Raw genomic sequence first — 9,021 nt, forward strand, 5'->3', positions numbered from 1 at the left:
TTCTGAAATTACTACAACTCTAGATATCTGCAATCCTATAATTCTTATGTTAGAATCTGGAGTTTTCTATCAGATGAATTGCTACAGAACAGCACCAAATGTGGTGAGAAACCAGACATGTTGATTGTGTTTTAAACAGTGATTCTTGGCTTCAGTCTTCAGTAAAAGGCAATAGTTCAGAAACAATCAGCACACACAAACAAAAACAAAAATACAGAGCAAATCTTAGCTTCAGTGATCCTTGGCTTCAGTCCAGTTTTTATTGGAGCAGTTCAATTATGCAGCAGTTGTAGCAGAACACACTCAATCTCCCAATAGAGCAATTACTCAGTTCGAAACAGAGAAAAGGTAAAAAGCACACCTGAAGAAAAAGGTTCTGCTGTAGATAGCACTGAAGCCAGGCATGTTTTTATCAGAATTGTTAGCTTCACAGTAACATAGCAATCCAAAAAAGCATTTATATTCTAAGATTCCTGATTTCCAGCTAGTATTTATTTTATTTGTCGTAGGCTCCAAGAATTAACATAGTTGATTTCTTGAATTAACATAGTTATCACTATCACTATAAGTAGAGTAAATTGAATAGATCCAAACAAACAGGCAGCCAAGGTGCAGATTGCAGTAGAGGTTATTGTTATATTGGAAACAGTCCAATTCCAAAATAACAACAACACAGGTAACAAACAAGTGATTGACATGTAGAAGAACGCATATTTTTGGGCTACAGAATTTTCTCAATGTACTAAACATGGAGATTAATCTCCTAGGCATATTGAGCAGGTGAAATCTGCAGAAGTTTGATCAAACAATAGAAAAATTAAATAGTAGCTTGCCGAAGGATAAAGATGAGTAGTACCATGAGACGTTGAAGTATTTTCAGCAACATTAGGTATCCTTGATCTTTGTGGTACTCGTTCATGGCGACTATTGGCAGCAGGGACCTAATAAATATTAACACACCAGATAACAATACTTTTATAGGATTAAAACTTCATTAATAATGTACATAACTTATAAAATTGAGTTACCTATTCAATTGAGGTGTCATTGATATTTTGAGGCAGAGATTCATTGGAAGCATATTTGCACATCAATTGTCACATTTCGAGTAATTCTGATTGCATCTTCTTCTGATTTTGTTTCATCAGATTCATTTCTTCATTATGTTTATCCTTTAACTCGGTTATCTCTTGTGTCAACCTTTGGACAGCTTCATTAGACGAATCTTCTCCGATAATATTTTCTAAGGAAGATTTACTACCCCATAGACCAGAAGGAGTTGGACCAAGTCCTAAACCACGAACATATTCACTTTTGTCATTTCCTAACACCTGATAATACACATCGCCTTCCCAAGCAACACCGCGAGGAGGTTGGTCAGTAGAGCTCTCACTATTGTTCGTCCTTTCATTTGTCATTTCCTGGCCATAAAATACATAAATCCAATTTGAAATTCATTTATTCACTTTTATGTTTTTTCCTAACTATTTCCCAATTAAGAAAATAAAATAAAATAAAATCTTACAATTGCCTTGACAGAATCATCATCCAGTGGTCTACCATCCTTACATTTTGTATGAGTTAATATGAAAACTTGTGCTCGTGTAGGCTCTATCCCATTTACAGCCTAATACAATAAAATTGATGTAAGATATACGTGGAAAAAAAATTAAAACATTATAGTTAGTAATTTGAACAAGTTTACCTGCTCATCCATCAAGGTAGCAATACTTTTGGATCCTCCTGTGTGAGGCATCTTTGATTGGCCCTATTATTTCTATTTGCTTGGGAACGCCTCCATCGTTGAAATATTAAAATGATATCTTATAAATTATACATAAAAATTGAGCATCACTAAAATTAAAACACTGAAAATAATCAACTTGAGGTGTTTTAAAGATTTGTTAATACCTTAGCTTTATCTGAAAGCCAATAAGCGACAAGACCACTCCATTGATCCCTCGGTATGCGACTTGGTGTATTTTTCAGCAAAAGGTCTTTAGTCTTATATTTTCGCAAATACTCACCTTTTAACTCACACTTGTAATCTCTCCATTTCTTTCATAGTGACTTTAGGACATAAGCTTCTCCTCGTCTTGGGATAGAGAACTTCTTCTAAAAAAATAAAGAAAAAAATATCATGTATAAAAGATTGAACCCATTCATATAATAATAATAATAATAATAATAAAACAAACAAATAAATAAATAATAATAACTACTCCATACCCTCACAAAATCCACCAATTTCTTCTTTTCCTCTTTGTCAAAATTTCTCCAATCATTTGCATGTAACGGTGTTAGTTCTGGAGTTCTCGCAATGATTCCTAGAAAGCTGGCAAGCTTTCGACCTTTTTCCCCAATAGCTTGGTTACGATTATTAAACGGCACATCAACTACCTTCCCCGAAGGAAGTTTCCAAATATCTTTTAGTAAAGTAGGCCCACGAACCTTTCTTGGCTCCAAATTACCTAGAATAGAAGATTCAAAGGTCATAAAATGACAAAAACTTATATGGTTAAATATGTTTAATAACACTATAATTATCTGATAGTTATATGATTGTTTGATGACACCATCTACTAGTGCTGCAAAAATTCTAGAAGCTAATCCTGGCTCAAAGACTGCTGTTAATCGAGTAGATGCAGTTGGAGGCTTGGCTGCTGCTGAACAAATCTCAAATGGTCAGTTACAAGAAGGTAATGGGTCAATAAACTATGACAACTCACCAGGTGCAAAGACTATAATTTTAACCATCCAAGCACATAGCTCCTGTGGGGATCCTGAAGTAAAGGCAACAGTTGGTGGTGATAATATGGTGTCCAAACAACTAGTTCTAAGGTCCAGTAATGAACAAGAAGAGCAGGGCAATGCTGATTTGGATAAAAATATAGGAGTTCGACGAATTCATTCAAAGAACAATTTGGGAGCTGAACTTATAACCATCCAAGCACATAGCTCCAATGCACCAGTTTTACATTTTCCAATCCTAAGGTAGAACAAATTATTAAGAACGCTCAGAATGAGATGATGATGGAGGCTGTTATGGTTAAACAACCATTGGTAACATTAAATACTTCCGTACATGATATCCCCTCTCAATCAGTAGAGTCTTTTGGTGAGTTTGAAGGGGAATCTGGACAGCTCATGATTTCAACTGGAAATAACAACGAAATTATACGAGCAAACGTGAGGGACATGGTTGCTAAATCAAAATTGTGGAAAGAACAACGGGAGGAGGAGGATGAAGAGGACTGGGGCTGGGTGATGCATCTTGACAGTAACCTGGGATTTTATCGGAAGCTTCAAAACTGATGGTGGCAAAGCTAGTAGATGGATACCTTACTGAAATTGCAAAAGATCCTAATCTCCCTTTGTCAGCATTTGTTGGTCTAGCAGAGATGGTATCCAATTTTCCTCGACCCGGTCAAGCAGCTAATGTCAAGATGCAATGTTACAATTTCACATACACTCAGAGAAGACACCCTCTTACTTGGTTGCAAGTTGCACTATATAACTAGTTCGATATAACTAGTTGCATGATTGAGCATCTTTTTACAATGCCAATACCAAGAATAGTTGGAAAACTTATTATCTCCTGTAGGCATTTGCATCTCTATCATGAAAATGTAGTTGAAAAGCTTATACATGGCATATTCTACTCAAGAATGATAGGGAAAACAGATATACAAAGTGTAAACAGCTCCTTCAGATCACTTATTCCATGTTTATTTAATGTAGAAAGTTACATCAATTTCACCTTTAACAACTTGTTGACAATAGTTCGTGCAACAAGTGCTCATCAAGCTTTCTTTCCAAGATAAAAGTGATACAGGAAGCTTGACACCAGGATAAAGAATGTGGATGCATATTTTAGTATATCTATAAGGAACCTCTTAACCACCCTTCTGTATTCTTCTTCCCTCCTACCCATTATTCCCCGATGAAGGGGAACCTTTTGAACAATGAAAAGGACGATGAAAAACAAAAATAGGAAAGATAACCACCCACTTTTTGTTCGAAACTAGAAACCAACAATCTGAGTATACTGTGAATAAGCTTCTGATGCAGCCTCGTAGTTTCTTCAAATAACTTTAACAGTGATATGCATTGACTACGGAGGATTTGAAATAGATATGCATCGATGACAATGAATTTTTTTGAACAATGACAAGAATAACAGAAAATATACAAAGGAACAAATGCATCGACGACAATGAAAATATAAAGATTTGACACCACAATGCATCGACGACAATGAAAATTACACACAACATCTCGACTAGTGGTAGATTCAATGCAACGACGACACTTAGAAATTTCTGAATAATCACATGAATAGTAGAAAACAGAGGAAACAAATCAGAAAAATAGTCACAGAATAGAGGAGGAATAAACCCATTCATCCCACCTCAATTTAACAGCAGTCGGATATCACAAACAACGGGCATATGCAGAAAAAATTGAACTTTCGCAAATCTCAAATCCCAACAGTTGAAGGCACAAATTAGTACCTGGTAAGCAGATTGCTTTGCCAATAAATACAAGAAATTGAAGGAGAAGAATGAGTTCTGAAACAATCTTCAAACCTACACGAAAATAGAAGTGATAAACGGATATAACAGAGAATACTAACAATGACGATAGAGCATAATCGAGCAGCACAATCCAAAACTCAACTGTTAATCGCATTGGCTGGGTAAACAGAGAAAACACCTCAGAAATAATTGCAGTTATCTGGGCAAAAGGCTGGCCGACGACCTATATATAAGTGCGATTTTGACAACAAATCGTCTCGTCCGTCTCCAGTTCAACGAAGGAATATGTTTTCTGATTCAAGTCGATGAAGGAATCATATTTCCTAATTTTCTGATTCAAGTCGATGAAGGAATCATAGGAGGAATAGGTTTCCGCTGAATTACTGATTGGAGGGAATCTTCGATTTTGTCCTAAAAAATATGGAGGGAAAGATTAATAATTTGGGGGAGGGAAATTTAAAAAAAAAAAACTTGTTGCGCTGAAAGTTTGGGCATAAAATTAAAGGTTATTTTTAATTTTTAATGGCAATTAATTTTTATTGCCGATAAAGGGTTATTTTTTAGTGGCTAATGGTCATATGCCGCTAATATTTAAGCTTAAAGAATTTATTAGCGGCAATTGCTTTATTGCCGCTAAATAATTGCCGCCAAAGGTCTTTTTTGTAGTAGTGATAACTCGAACTTAAGTTTATGTAGACCTTAAGCTTAATGATCGAGTGAGGATATGCTCGAACTCGGAATTAGGTAGTCCTTAGGTTTTCTAGTTGAGTGAGAAGGATCTCTTGAACTCGAAGTGAAAGTAGCCCTTAGGCCTTTGTAAATTTTGTATTTGGCCGATCTGGCCTTTGTAAAACGATCGTTTAATCATATATATATAAGGCTTTTTCTACCCTTTCGGCTTTCAAGTTTTCCCTTTGTTTATCATTCGTGTTCACAAAGGTTGTAACGCCTTAGCGTGAAATAAGGAACTTGTTCGAGAGTTTGAACAATTTTGTACTCATTAGAGTTTTCGAGGTTCGATATTATCGAAGCCTTTTATGATTTTGCTAGGGGTAGCTCTTTTAACCTATTTATGAAAGATTTCAAAGGCATGTTTTGTTACGGAATTCGAACGTCTCTGAACCATGTTAATTTGGCCATAGCCTCTTTAGTTTGGGATTTTCCCCTTGGGCTTATTTTTCCGTTTTACTTCGAGCTTGCCCGAAGCGTCAGTCCTCGAATGGGGTGACCGTGGCCTATAAATATCGACAGTCGCCTAAAAGGTTTTATGATCTCAAAGTTTTCATAATTCAATCTCATTCATTTTTCAGACGGCAGTCCCCAAGCGTAGCGTAGGGGTAATTATCCAAACTCTAGTTATGATTGACCTTAAACCTGTTTACATAATATATCGAGAGTATGAAATCGTAAAGTAGAGAAATTTTTCTAAGGCATTAGATATTGGCAAGGAAAAATACTTCTTTTTATAATTGATTATACATGCGTACATGTTCTGTGCCGAGGCTCGAGCAAATTACACGGGCACGGCTCGTTTGACCATTTGGTCCTTAAAAATTTCCCTATCGAGACCCTGATGCCATGAAGTAATTTCCTCGCAACAAAGTTGACATTCGAGGGTAATGCCCCCCCTCCAGTATTCGAGTTTGATTATAAAGAAGCCTCAGATACAGTTGACTTGTTTTAAGTTAGCATGATCAATGGTTGCCTTATTAAAAACCTCGCCAGCAAACCTGTTTGGGACAAAACTGGTCTAAGGGAAAAAAAGCGCAACACGTGCTTTCAGAACTAAAGACTTTATGTTAAGGAGTCTATTGTTGTTTTTTACCGAACACCTGCAAGAATTAGTTCAAAATATAAATGAAAATGGAAGGGTCGTACCTTAGTAGTAGTACCATTTTAAGTGCGATACGTTCCAATTTCTCGGTAGTTGTTTGTCGTTCATCATGTCGAGCTTGTAGGATCTTTTTCTTGTGATTTTGAGAATCTGGTATGGTCCTTCCCAGTTTGGACCCAATTTTCTTTCATTTGGATTTTGGGTGTTTAGTGTTACCTTCCTTAGCACCAAGTCCCCGACATTAAAGTGTCGAAGTTTGGTCCTTCAATTATAATACCTCTCGATTCGTTGTTTCTGGGCGACCAATCGAACGAAGGCAGCTTCACGTCGTTCATCCAATAGTTCCAGGCTCCAATAGTTCCAGGCTTGTATTCATGGCCTCGTCATTTGATTACTTTGTCACGTATCGGAATCTGATGCTTGGCTCCTGATCACGCCCAATTTTGCCTCCTAAGAGGTCTAGCGGTCATTGCAGATATAATCCGATTTACAAGTCCAGAGTCGAATCCCACAGGGAATTAACCTATTAATCACAATCACTAGTTTCGTAAGAATCCAAATATTCAACCTTCAGAAATATAGACCAATGAGTTGATATTTTCCTAACTAAAATCAAGGTAATTAAAAAGATATAATTTTACTATTAAGAAAGCAAATATTGTAGACAAGATTAGAACGGTCTAGGGTTTTGATTTCCCGTATTATCGGAATCTTCCCCGCTACGATTCTTATAAATTCACCCAAGTATTCTCTACCGATTGTGAGTACTTTGAGTGTGTAGCTCTCTTTCTCTAGCAACTACCACAATTTATTAGATGTATTCTCTCGAACTACGCTAACTAGCACTAATTTACAACTCACTATTATCGCACCAAGGTTTTATTATCTCTAATCTCGCCTTTAAACCCTCCGTGTTGATCTCTCAAATATGTTAGAAGTGGTGTTCAATAAATACTTCAATGCGTAATCTCTCTCGAGCAGTATACATTAAATAGGCACAGTCAATTGAGTTACCTTCAACCAACAACAATAATAATATAGTTGAACAAGTAGAGAAAAGTAAATGGCGAATTTATATTAAATGAAATAGAGAAATAATCCTTCAATAGGTTCCATCAAACCCTAGATTAGAAGTTGAGCTACTCATATTCATTGTCGTGTCCGACATGTGCTTAATTCAATATTAGTTGGCCAGCTTATTAGAACCCCATAGTTTCTTTATTTACGCATTAGCCCTTAAGTTGAATAGGATATAATTAAGCCCTTTTTTATTTTCCTAGTTTTTTTACTCTTTCTAGAAGGTGGACACTTGTCTACTAGTAACGTAGGATGTTACAATTCCTTAGTTGGCCCTTTTTGCTGAACACTATTTAGGATTCCAATCATCGCAATAAGAACATGACTGAAATGAATCCCTTTTTCCTTATCTAAATTCTTTAATGTTTTTATTGCATTTCTTCCTTTTCTTAAAATCGGTAGTGAAACGCTATAATTTTAGTATCAAAGCCCCGTTCTTGGCAATAAGAAATGGGGGATAAATGAAAAAATTCAACCCCAGATGATGGGTTGAAGAGAGTCGAAGCTCAGTTTCAAATTTTCATGGAGGAATCAATGAAATAGATGGATAAATTGGAAGATAAGCAGGAGAATTTTGAAAACAAAATGGTGGAATTTTCAGGCTCCACCAAGCGAATCGAAGAAATACTCTTAGCCATGCATAACCAGAGTCAAGTTGGACTTGGACCATTGGAAAAATCAAATGGCGCCGGAATCTATGGTGGCTCACCATCAGAAACCGGCCAATCCTCTGTTGGAGGTATCATATGACACCAAACCCCTCATTTCTCTCCTCTTCAGATTGGTAGTGCTCCAGCTCACTCTAAAGCTTTTAATGAAGTCTCCTTCAGCACACCCCTAAACCCTTCAGCCGCAGCTTTTCGACCACATGTGAGATCCAACCCAAACAATACTCAGTCATCAATGCCCCACCTTTCCTCTACCACCACCCAACATTTTGTCTCTAAAATGGGAACCTACCCTATTTTTACTCAGCCTTTCTTTCCTCATCTGAGTTCGTACCCAATGTCGCCTCAACCACACCTTCCCCAAACATATCCTATGTTAAACCCTAACTCCACTAATACCTTAAATTAGCCCACCACTTACCCCTGATAATGAGCCCAATGGCACAACCCTTTTCAGTACCTCTTGGTTCTTTCCAAACCAGATTTACTGAGCCCACCCCCTTAGGAGGAATTTCACACTCTAATGTGGGCCCTAGTTCGAGTGGGCTGCAGTCCAAACTTCCAAAAGCCAAGATGACTTTTCGTGAATTTGACGTATATAATCCAAGAAGTTGGCTTCGTCGTTGTGAAAAATACTTCGATTTGTATCAAGTGGCGGACAATGAAAAGATCGATTATATGGCAATCCATTTGAAAGATTTTGCTGATTATTGGTTGGATGGATACTTAGCGGACCAAGGTAGCTATGTTTCATGGGTGAAGTTTTGTAGTGATATTTGGGAACGATTTGGCAATAACATGCCCATTGAAATTGTTAAAGAATTCAATCGCTTTGATCAAACCACTGATGTTGAGAGTTATAAGCAAATGTTTGATGAACTTAAGTGCCTCATGGTCCTAATTA

Source organism: Nicotiana sylvestris, chromosome 6 (genome assembly GCF_000393655.2).
Source record: "Nicotiana sylvestris chromosome 6, ASM39365v2, whole genome shotgun sequence".
Lineage (NCBI taxonomy): Eukaryota > Viridiplantae > Streptophyta > Magnoliopsida > Solanales > Solanaceae > Nicotiana > Nicotiana sylvestris.